Source organism: Oncorhynchus kisutch, linkage group LG30, assembly GCF_002021735.2.
Source record: "Oncorhynchus kisutch isolate 150728-3 linkage group LG30, Okis_V2, whole genome shotgun sequence".
NCBI classification, from domain to species: Eukaryota; Metazoa; Chordata; class Actinopteri; order Salmoniformes; family Salmonidae; genus Oncorhynchus; species Oncorhynchus kisutch.
In genome coordinates, this window is record NC_034203.2 from 15,206,421 (window position 1) to 15,218,491 (window position 12,071).

General features: G+C 47.0%; 1 pseudogene; it reads left to right on the plus strand.

Annotated features, from left to right (window-relative positions):
* LOC109874600 (glypican-5-like) overlaps window positions 1-12,071 on the plus strand; it is a 206,925-nt pseudogene that overhangs the window by 88,502 nt on the left and 106,352 nt on the right.

Genomic DNA, 12,071 nt, shown 5'->3' on the forward strand with positions numbered 1-12,071 from the left:
GGATGGGGGATGAGAGAGGAGGATAAAGGAGTGTAGGTGATGTGTGAGATGATGTGGTGGAGAGGTAAGACTGAAGAGAGGGAAAGAGAGCGGGATGGGGGATGAGAGAGGAGGATAAAGGAGTGTAGGTGATGTGTGAGATGACGTGGTGGAGAGGTAAGACTGAAGAGAGGGAAAGAGAGCGGGATGGGGGATGAGAGAGGAGGATAAAGGAGTGTAGGTGATGTGTGAGATGACGTGGTGGAGAGGTAAGACTGAAGAGAGGGAAAGAGAGCGGGATGGGGGATGAGAGAGGAGGATAAAGGAGTGTAGGTGATGTGTGAGATGACGTGGTGGAGAGGTAAGACTGGAGAAATGTGTAGGGGGGGGGGGTGTTAGAGAGAGGAAGGAAAGAGAGAGGGGGTCGAATAGGTAAGACAGGAATTATGACCACTCAGTGTTGTTTAGAAGCTCATACGCTGCCCTACTCTACTGGGTCTGCTGGTAGAGTGTGTGTTTGTGTTGTGTGTTGGTGTAATACGCCTGTGTGTGGTATCATGAGGCTGTTGTTAATTTGCGAGGGAATGTGGAAGTCATAAGGAACATCTTTCCCTGTTGGATGAAGTATAGCACTGTCTGTCTGTCTGTCTGTCTGTCTGTCTGTCTGTCTGTCTGTCTGTCTGTCTGTGTCTGTCTGTCTGTCTGTCTGTCTGTTCTGTCTGTCTGTCTGTCTGTCTGTCTGTCTGTCTGTCTGTCTGTCTGTCTGTCTGTCTGTCTGTCTGTCTGTCCTGTCTGTCTGTCTGTCTGTCTGTCTGTCTGCTGTCTGTCTGTCTGTCTGTCTGTCTGTCTGTCTGTCTGTCTGTCTGTCTGTCTGTCTGTCTGTCTGTCTGTCTGTCTGTCTGTCGTCTGTCTGTCTGTCTGTCTGTCTGTTCTGTCTGTCTGTCTGTCTGTCTGTCTGTCTGTCTGTCTGTCTGTCTGTCTGTCTGTCTGTCTGTCTGTCTGTCTGTCTGTCTGTCTGTCTGTCTGTCTGTCTGTCTGTCTGTCTGTCTGTCTGTCTGTCTGTCTGTCTGTCTGTCTGTCTGTCTGTCTGTCTGTCTGTCTGTCTGTCTGTCTGTCTGTCTGTCTGTCTGTCTGTCTGTCTGTCTGTCTGTCTGTCTGTCTGTCTGTCTGTCTGTCTGTCTGTCTGTCTGTCTGTCTGTCTGTCTGTCTGTCTGTCTGTCTGTCTGTCTGTCTGTCTGTCTGTCTGAGCTGTTTGTTTGGTGCTGATTTGGGGGCGTGGCTTTCGATCCTTCTTCCTGTACGTGGCTGTGTGGGATCCACTCATCACCTGGACATTTAAACCACTGCCATGTGTGTCTTTGCATGTGTGTATGCATTTGTGTATGTGTGAGAGAGTGTACATACGTGTGTGTGTGTGTGTGTATGCGCAAACGCTGATCTGTAACTTATTCCATTTCTGGAAGGGCTTCATAAGCGTTTCTAGAACGTTCTCTTCCCTATGCAATTATGACAACACTGGGGCCTGCGGTGGCCCCTGCCTGGCTTCAGTTACCATGGTGTACACACACACACACATACACACACAGAGACAACCCTGGCCACCCATCTGATAGTGTTTGTCCTCTATGCTATTGTTTTAGTTTGGCCTCGTCGTCCATACTGCATGTCTCTTAGTCTGTCCCATGGGGATTGTGGGAGTAGAGGGCACTGTGCTTCTGATGAAAGGAACTCTCTACTCTCCCCTTCTCCACTCTCCCCTTCTCTACTCTCCCCTTCTTTTCTCTCCCCTTCTCTACTCTCCCCTTCTCTACTCTCCCCTTCTTTTCTCTCTTTTTTTCTTCTCTGGCACTGAGAGAGACCAAAAGAGAGACAGAGAGAGAGGGAGGGAGAGAGAGAGACAGAGAAACAGAGAGAAAAAGAGATAGACAGAGAAAAGAGGCCCAGTTCCTGACTTTATGCACTTAAAAATGTATCATTGGCTCTTAGAGAGACCACACATTCATCATGTCAAGCATTCTGACACAGCATGTCTCTCAGTGAAAACAACCCTGGTGTTCTCTGTTACCAAGAACATATGAGAGGAGAAGAGAGGGGTAGAGAGGAGGAGAAGAGAGTGGTAGGGAGGAGGAGAAGAGAGCGGTAGAGAGGAGAAGAGAGGGGTAGAGAGGAGGAGAAGAGAGAGGGAGAGAGAAGAAGAGAGGGGTAGGGAGGAGGAGAAGAGAGAGGAAGAGAGGGTTAGAGAGGAGAAGAGAGAGGGAGAGAGAAGAAGAGATTGGTAGGGAGGAGGAGAAGACAGAGGTAGAGAGGAGAAGAGAGGGGTAGAGAGGAGGAGAAGAGAGGGAGAGAGGAGGTACATGGAGTGCTGGAACACAAAACCGGGCTAAACAAATGAAATCATCCAGCACTTTGAGAAGATATGGTTCAACCAACACTTTGAGAAGCTATGGTTCATCCAACACTTTGAGAAGCTATGGTTCATCCAACACTTTGAGAAGATATGGTTCATCCAACACTTTGAGAAGCTATGGTTCATCCAACACTTTGAGAAGATATGGTTCATCCAACACTTTGAGAAGCTATGGTTCATCCAACACTTTGAGAAGCTATGGTTCATCCAACACTTTGAGAAACTATGGTTCATCCAACACTTTGAGAAGCTATGGTTCATCCAACACTTTGAGAAGCTATGGTTCATCCAACACTTTGAGAAGCTATGGTTCATCCAACACTTTGAGAAGCTATGGTTCATCCAACACTTTGAGAAGCTATGGTTCATCCAACACTTTGAGAAGCTATGGTTCATCTGACACTTTGAGAAGATATGGTTCATCCAACACTTTGAGAAGATATGATATTCTGACACAGCATGTCTCTCAGTGAAAACAACCCTGGTGTTCTCTGTTACCAAGAACATATGAGAGGAGAAGAGAGGGGTAGAGAGGAGGAGAAGAGAGTGGTAGGGAGGAGGAGAAGAGAGCGGTAGAGAGGAGAAGAGAGGGGTAGAGAGGAGGAGAAAAGAGAGGGAGAAAGAAGAAGAGAGGGGTAGGGAGGAGGAGAAGAGAGAGGGAGAGAGAAGAAGAGAGGGGTAGGGAGGAGGAGAAGAGAGAGGAAGAGAGGGTTAGAGAGGAGAAGAGAGAGGGAGAGAGAAGAAGAGAGGGGTAGGGAGGAGGAGAAGACAGAGGTAGAGAGGAGAAGAGAGGGGTAGAGAGGAGGAGAAGAGAGAGGGAGAGAGGAGGTACATGGAGTGCTGGAACACAACACCGGGCTAAACAAATGAAATCATCCAGCACTTTGAGAAGATATGGTTCATCCAACACTTTGAGAAGCTATGGTTCATCCAACACTTTGAGAAGCTATGGTTCATCCAACACTTTGAGAAGATATGGTTCATCCAACACTTTGAGAAGATATGGTTCATCCAACACTTTGAGAAGCTATGGTTCATCCAACACTTTGAGAAGATATGGTTCATCCAACACTTTGAGAAGATATGGTTCATCCAACACTTTGAGAAGCTATGGTTCATCCAACACTTTGAGAAGCTATGGTTCATCTGACACTTTGAGAAGCTATGGTTCATCTGACACTTTGAGAAGCTATGGTTCATCTGACACTTTGAGAAGCTATGGTTCATCCAACACTTTGAGAAGCTATGGTTCATCTGACATTGAGAAGCTATGGTTCATCTGACATTGAGAAGCTATGGTTCATCTGACATTGAGAAGCTATGGTTCATCCAACACTTTGAGAAGCTATGGTTCATCTGACACTTTGAGAAGCTATGGTTCATCTGACATTGAGAAGATGTTGTTCATCTGACACTCTTCAAGGCCAGCAGCACTCTTCAGCAGTCTGTGTGTGTGTCGGTATGTGTGTGCATGCGTGTGTGTTTGTGAGAAAGAGAGTAACAGAGAGAAAAGAAAGAGAGTCTTTGTGATGTTACAGACTTATCCTTTGGTTCAGTGAGCCACTATATTTATTGAGAAATGTGTGAAATTGAGTCTGCCCGGCTCACCCCATGGTGCACTGTTATCCAACAACTTCTAAGTCAGCAACCTCTTGTGTGTGTGTGTGTGTGTGTGTGTGTGTGTGTGTGTGTGTGTGTGTGTGTGTGTGTGCGCGCGTGTGTGTGTGTGTGTGTGAGAGAGCAACAGGACAGGGCACTGTGCCCCTCTCTCGCCCCTGTGCCCCTCTCTCGCCCCAGTGGCCGTCTCTCGCCCCTGTGCCCCTGGTCGGGGTAGGTAGCAGTGTGGAGGGACCGGGGGGGCAGGGAGGCCTTGGCAGGATAAAGGCCCATTGTTGGGAGAGCGGAGTGAGGCACAGCCCTGCAGTGGGGACCCCCAAACCCTGAAGGGTAGAAACAAAGACCCTCCTATGAGGCTGTATGGGAAATAATGGAGCCCTGAGGCCCTGTACTCACTGTAGACCTGTTAGCTTGCATATACCCTGCCTGGGAATGTCCTAGCCTACCCTGACTAAAAAGAGAGGAGAGGAGAGGCGAAGGGAGGAAGGAAGGGAGGAGAGGATAGGAAGAGAGGTGAGGGAAGAGGAGAGGAGCGAAGTAGATGAGGGGAGTAGAGGAGTCCAGATTTGAGAAAAGAGGCCAGGATGGTGTTACATGTCCAAAACAAATGGCACCGTGTCCCTGTAGAGTTATAACTCCTGCTATGTGGAGCTACTGTGAATATGCTTCCCCATTCTATATTCTGGAGAATGGTGTTGCAGTAGGAATGGTGCTGCAGTAGGAATGGTGCTGTAGTAGGAATGGTGCTGCAGTAGGAATGGTGCTGCAGTAGGAATGGTGCTGCAGTAGGAAAGGTACACTGTCCTAGTAGAGTTGTAATTTCGTGGGGAGGGGCGGGTCTCACAGAGGTTCTGTGGGTATGGTGCATTCCCAGAAAGCAGCAGGAAAATAACACACACTGTCCCATATCACTCTATACTCTCCAAATGCTGTACAACAGCTGGGACACCTATTCATTCACATACATAAAGTATCTGTGTGTGTGCGTGCGTGCGTGTGTGTGTGTGTGTGTGTGCGTGTGTGAGTGTGTGTGATAAGGTCTCAATGGACTAATAAAATGACATAGATGTGAATGTTTCACACCACACTCCAGAACGGGAGAATGTACAAAGCAGATAGACTCCAAATAGATTGTACAGACGTAGGATCTTCATTGGCAGGACATGTAATAATTGTAGTGCATTTGAGGTTTAAAAAGGGTTCTGATGTCTGTAATTTCCAGTTATAAAACAAAAAATATATTAATCCCTACAAAAAATGTCCATAATCCGCATAATAATTCACATTTCCAGTTGCTTCAGGATTATTTTCCTGCTGTAGCAAACTGGCTCAAATGAAGGTCCTACATCTGTACACATACATCTTATTCTTATCACTAGTATCATGACATTGTTCATCCTCATCGTCATTATTATCATCAACATCAACAACATGTACTTAGTGTTTGAAGGATGTATTTCAAGAAGTCTTTTTTTTAAATGTGTCACGTTCAACACCAGCACTTTCACTCAGGATAACAAGGGTTGTCAGTCCGACCACTCTCTCTGTCATCCAGAAATCCAAACACAGCATCTGGCATGGTCTCTGTGAGTTAGTTCGAGTACACTATCTTTTTTTCTACTTTCTTCTTGTATACTTTATGAGAGAGAGAGAGAGACAGAGAGAAATTCTTCTCCCAGCCATGTTCTCCAAGAGAGGGTCAGGGTGTTTGTGTGTGTGTATGTGTATTTGTGTGTGTGGTACAGGAAGGCCAGCGAGAGGTGAGATATCTCAGAGCTGATTCCTAAACCATGTGGAGGAGGACAATGCGCCTGTAGTGCTTCTGAATGCCTCACATAACTGGAAGGTTAGGACAATCTGTTTGTTTATCATCCTGACATCTGGAATCCTGATGTCAGGATCACGGGGAGAGGCAGAGAGGTCTGCACTCTGTACTGGGTAAAGGCGTCACCCCTTTCTCCTTCCCACTGGGCACAGACGTCAATTCAACATCCATTCGACATTGGTTCCATTGAAAACAACATCGATTCAACCGGTGTGTGCCCAGTGGGTTCTTTGTCTTTCGCTCTCTCATATCTCAATGTCTCACTCTCTCTTGGTATCATTATGCATGGACACTTGCATGTACACACGTACACACACGGGCACGCACACACACACACACACACACACACACACACACACACACACACACACACACACACACACACACACACACACACACACACACACACACACACACACACACACACACACACACACACAGTAACAGGTAGGCCTACATATACTGTAAACCCAAACAGTTGTGTCACCAACAGTGCCTTCACTGCAGCCTGGCTTGCTTTGTGGTGAAAGAGAGAGAGAGAGACAGAGAGAGAGAGATATGTTTAAGGAGAGAGAGAGATGTTTAAGGAGAGAGAGAGACAGGGAGAGGGAGAGAGAGAGAGAGAGAGAGAGAGAGAGAGATGTTTAAGGAGAGAGAGAGAGAGTTGTTTAAGGAGAGAGAGAGACAGGGAGAGGGAGAGAGAGAGAGAGAGAGAGAGTTGTTTAAGGAGAGAGAGAGACAGGGAGAGGGAGAGAGTTATTTAAGGAGAGAGAGAGACAGGGAGAGAGAGAGAGAGAGAGAGATGTTTAAGGAGAGAGAGAGACAGGGAGAGGGAGAGAGAGAGAGAGAGAGAGAGAGAGAGAGGGAGAGAGAGAGATGTTTAAGGAGAGAGAGAGAGTTGTTTAAGGAGAGAGAGAGACAGGGAGAGGGAGAGAGAGAGAGAGAGATGTTTAAGGAGAGAGAGAGTTGTTTAAGGAGAGAGAGAGACAGGGAGAGGGAGAGAGTTGTTTAAGGAGAGAGTGAGACAGGGAGAGGGAGAGAGTTGTTTAAGGAGAGAGAGAGACAGGGAGAGGGAGAGAGTTGTTTAAGGAGAGAGAGAGACAGGGAGAGGGAGAGAGTTGTTTAAGGAGAGAGAGAGACAGGGAGAGGGAGAGAGTTGTTTAAGGAGAGAGAGAGACATGGAGAGGGAGAGAGTTGTTTAAGGAGAGAGACAGGGAGAGGGAGAGAGAGGTTGAGAGAGAGCGAGAGAGACAGGGAGATTAAAAGGAACATCAAAATCGAAATTCCAATTAGAATATGGCTCAACATTTTTCAATCAGTTATAGAACCAATTGCTCTATATGGCAGTGAAGTATGGGGTCCACTCTCTAATTATGAATTTACCAAATGGGACAAACATCCAATCAAAATACTGCATGCAGAGTTTTGCAAGACTGTATTGCAAGTCCAAATAACGCATGCAGAGCAGAATTGTGCCAATACCCCCTCCTCATTCGAATAGAAAAAAGAGCCATCAAATTTTACAACCATCTAAAAACAAGTGACCCCAAACCATTCCATCACACAGCTCTACAATGTCAAGAGATGAAACCAGAGAAGAGTCCCCTCAGCCAGCTGGTTCTGAGGCTCAGTTCACCAACCCAAACCAACCCCATAGAGCCTCAGGACAGCACTCAGCCAGCTGGTTCTGAGGCTCAGTTCACCAACCCAAACCAACCCCATAGAGCCTCAGGACAGCACTCAGAAAATCTGGCCTAACCAATTCATCACAAAACAAAAAGAAAAATATATCACCTATTGGCAAAAAATCTAAGTAAACTTCAATGCTATTTGACTCTAAACAGACAGTACATGGTGGCAGACTATCTGACCACTGTGACTGATAGAAAACTGAGGAAAACATTGACTAGGTACAGACTCAGTGAGCACAGTCTGGCTATAGAGACCGGTCGTCACAGACAAACCTGGCTGCCCAGAGAGGACAGGCTGTGCTCACTCTGCTCCATGGGAGAGGTAGAGACAGAGCTGCATTTCCTATTACACTGTGACAAATACTCAGACCTAAGAGAATATTTCTTTCCCAAAATTATAACTCAATACAAAGAATTTGAAACTATAAAAGATGAAGAAAAAATCAAATATTTATTGGGTGAAAAGCCAAAATGTGTAATTTTGGCAGCCAAATATGTGTCCTCCTGCCACAACCTGAGGGACAGCCAGTGAAAAGCCAAATATGTGTCCTCCTGCCACAACCTGATGGACAGCCAGTGAAAAGTGCAAAGTAATGTCGATAATATTTCCCATCTTGTTTTGTTTTATCTTTCATACCACGTCATGTGTCTTCTCAGTCATGAGAGAGAGACTGTCTTTTCAGTCATGTTGACACTGGTCCACTACCAGGTCATGTGTCATCTCAGTCATGTTGACACTGGTCTACTACCAGGTCATGTGTCATCTCAGTCATGTTGACACTGGTCCACTACCAGGTCATGTGTCTTCTCAGTCATGTTGACACTGGTCTACTACCAGGTCATGTGTCTTCTCAGTCATGTTGACACTGGTCCACTACCAGGTCATGTGTCTTCTCAGTCATGTTGACACTGGTCTACTACCAGGTCATGTGTCTTCTCAGTCATGTTGACACTGGTCCACTACCAGGTCATGTGTCTTCTCAGTCATGTTGACACTGGTGTACTACCAGGTCATGTGTCTTCTCAGTCATGTTGAGACTGGTCTACTACCATTGCTTTAATGTATTGTTGTTCTCATTAATATTGTTGTTGTAGTTGTTAATGGTAATCCCATGTCCACTACGACTATTTATACATAAATATATTTTATATATATTTTCATTTTATTTATATTTTTCGATATGTATACGTTGACAATGTAAGTAATAATGAACTTGCCATGTCAATAAAGGCAATTGAATTGAATTGACAGGGAGAGAAAGAGAGAGGTTGAGAGAGAGACAGGGAGAGGGAGAGCAAGATGTTGAAAGGGAGAGAGAGAGACAGGGAGAGGGAGAGAGAGGTTGAAAGGGAGAGAGAGGGAGAGAGGTTGAGAGAGAGGTTGAGAGGGAGAGATAGAGACGGGGAGAGGGTGAGAGAGGTTAAGAGGGAGAGAGAGGTTGAGAGGGAGAGATAGAGACGGGGAGAGGGTGAAAGTGGTTGAGAGGGTGAGATAGAGATGGGGAGATGGAGAGAGAGGTTGAGAGGGAGAGATAGAGACGGGGAGAGGGAGAGAGAAGTTGAGAGGGTCAGAGAGGTTGAGAGAAAGAGTGAGAGAGAGAGAGACAGAGAAAGACATTGAGAGAGTGATAGAGAGAGAGTGGGAAGGGGGGGGGGTGTTGTGGTGACGACTGAGGGACTGCACAGTCAGATATATTAAGGGGGGACCTCGCCAGACTGTGTGTGGCTGAGGCTTGCGTCTTGGCAGTGAAATTCCCTTTCATACCAGCTCTGACCAGAACCCTGTTCTGAGACGAGCTTCCATGTCTGTCTGTCTGTCCACCCAGAGACACAGTCAGGCTGTCTGCAGTGTGTGTGAAGTCTCTCTTCGCCCCTTCTTTTGTTCCCTCGCCGTTATCCTCCTCCCTTATCCCCCCCCCTGCTTTTAACCCCTCCCTTACTCTCCGTCTCCCCATATGTGGTTGTCTTACCTACTTACCTACTTACCTACCTTAGTTGAATGCACTTCCGGTAAGTTAAGTGTGTCTGCTAACAGTGACGTGTCCAGAGCGTTTTGAATGGGGCGGCCAAGGCGGAGGAAAGACCCAGTTTCGGGGGACAATAACATTTTCAACCTTAATCGATGCAAGGTGGATTTTTCAATATAATTATGATGTTTCAGAGCGTTTGGTACATTCCCAGGATTTTATAGAAGGGTATTAGCATACAGAAGGAAATTCACGTGACAGTGACATCCAGAATGCTAATTGTACCGCGACATATTCAAATGCCCCCACCATTTGAATAGAAAAGGGGCATCTATTACGAACACCATCAGGGTCATGGCATTCAGCCAAGAAAGTGGCGTGTGTACATGGATGCCAAGGGGAACCAGGCTTCCCCCAAAAGTGGCAAAGAAAAAAGAAACAAACCTATAAAAGGATTTCTCATTCGTGTCTATCAGTGTTTCAGAATTCTCCTTCAATTCACTAGAGGCTGAATCGGTTTCAGCGGAGAAAGGATCTGAGCGAGGATCTGAACGGCCCTCTGTCCTACTATCTGTAGTCCATCTGTCTGATGCTGTCTGGCCAAAAAGAATAATGACATGTCATGTTATGTTTGGCCAGACAGCATCAGATTGATGGACTCAACATACTAAGACAGAGGGGCCCTGTTTGCCTCGCTCGGATGCTTTCTCCGCTGAGATTTAAGTATCTTGCTGTTGGTGTGCGTCTTGGTCAAAATTAACTTGAGGGGGGGGGGGGGGGGGGCACTAAAATGTAGATGAAGAATTTTATCCACAGTGGGATCAGTAATTGTCAAGTTAATCGTCAGGTAACTTGCGACACCAGTCAGTCATTCAGTGAGTCAGTGAGACCATGCTCTCATTGTTACACACAGCCCCGTCTCAGACAAAAGTCTAGGACATACTCTCCCCCCGAACCCTTCCAACCCTCCACACTTCCTAGATCTCACCCTACCTAACCTTTCCCTCACCTTTCATCCTTTCAACCTCATTAGAACGTAACATTTCTGCCCCTTATCTCCGTTCCTCTCTCGTTCCTCCCCTCCTTCCATCCCACTTTCCTTTCCAGTTATCCTCGGAGCCAGCGGCCTATCCCTTTCCCATAACCCGTAGCTGTTGGCTAGGACCCCACCATGACCTACACTGCTCACTGACAAGACTCTTTCTCTCTGTGTGTGTGTGTGTGTGTGTGTCAGCGGAGTGCCCTGTCGTGGCCGTGGGCGAAAGAGAGAGGAGAGACAATGGAATGTATACACCGAGTGTGTGTGTGTGTGTGTTTATACACAGGACCTGCACATGTGTGTGTGGGGTGGTTTATGATGTTTTAATGATTGTGTAAGTGTGTGCATGTGTTATTGTAGGCTTGCAAACTGTTTTGATGTTAAGTTTTGATGTTAAGTTTGTGCGGGTTCCCATAGTGTTTGTGTGTGTTTGTGCAGGTTCCCATAGTGTTTGTGTGTGTTTGTGCAGGTTCCCATAGTGTTTGTGTGTGTTTGTGGGTTCCCATAGTGTTTGTGTGTGTTTGTGGCTTCACATAGTGTTTGTGTGTGTTTGTGGGTTCCCATAGTGTTTGTGTGTGTTTGTGGGTTCACATAGTGTTTGTGTGTGTTTGTGGGTTCCCATAGTGTTTGTGTGTGTTTGTCAGTCTGCAAATTCGACTATGTGCAGTATGTCTGCATGATTTGTCTGAGTGTGTTGACTCTTGGTAATAAATGAATCTACAAGCTCATATAATGTGATGACTTGTATCTCCCTATGTAGAACCTTTATGGAGAATGTTGTAGCATTTGGTTGAGCAGTATGCAAAGTTAGTTAGATGTGCTCAGGAAATGGATTCAACAGTATTTAATGGACCGTCAATGATATATATTTTACTATAACATTTTACATGGGACTGACATGCATTCACAACGTTTCACACTGTTCTCATTGGCAAGGCTACAGACTAGTGAGGAGGGCTGGGAGGGAGTAACAGAGGGAGAGAGACAGGGAGGGAGAGAGTCAGGGAGGGAGAGAGACAGGGAGGGAGAGAGTCAGGGAGGGAGAGAGACAGGGAGGGAGAGAGTCAGGGAGGGAGAGAGACAGGGAGGGAGAGAGTCAGGGAGGGAGAGAGACAGAGAGAGAGACAGAGAGAGAGACAGGGAGGGAGAGAGACAGGGAGGGAGAGAGTCATGGAGGGGGAGAGACAGGGAGGGAGAGAGACAGGGAGGGAGAGAGTCAGGGAGGGAGAGAGTCAGGGAGGGAGAGAGTCAGGGAGGGAGAGAGACAGGGAGGGAGAGAGTCAGGGAGGGAGAGAGACAGGGAGGGGGAGAGACGGAGGGAGAGAGTCAGGGAGGGAGAGAGTCAGGGAGGGAGAGAGTCAGGGAGGGAGAGAGACAGGGAGGGGGAGAGTCAGGGAGGGAGAGAGTCAGGGAGGGAGAGAGTCAGGGAGGCAGAGAGAGAGAGTCAGGGAGGGAGAGAGTCAGTCAGGGAGGGAGAGAGGGAGGGAGGGAGAGAGGCAGAGAGAGAGACAGGGAGGGAGAGAGACAGGGAGGGGGAGAGGGAGGG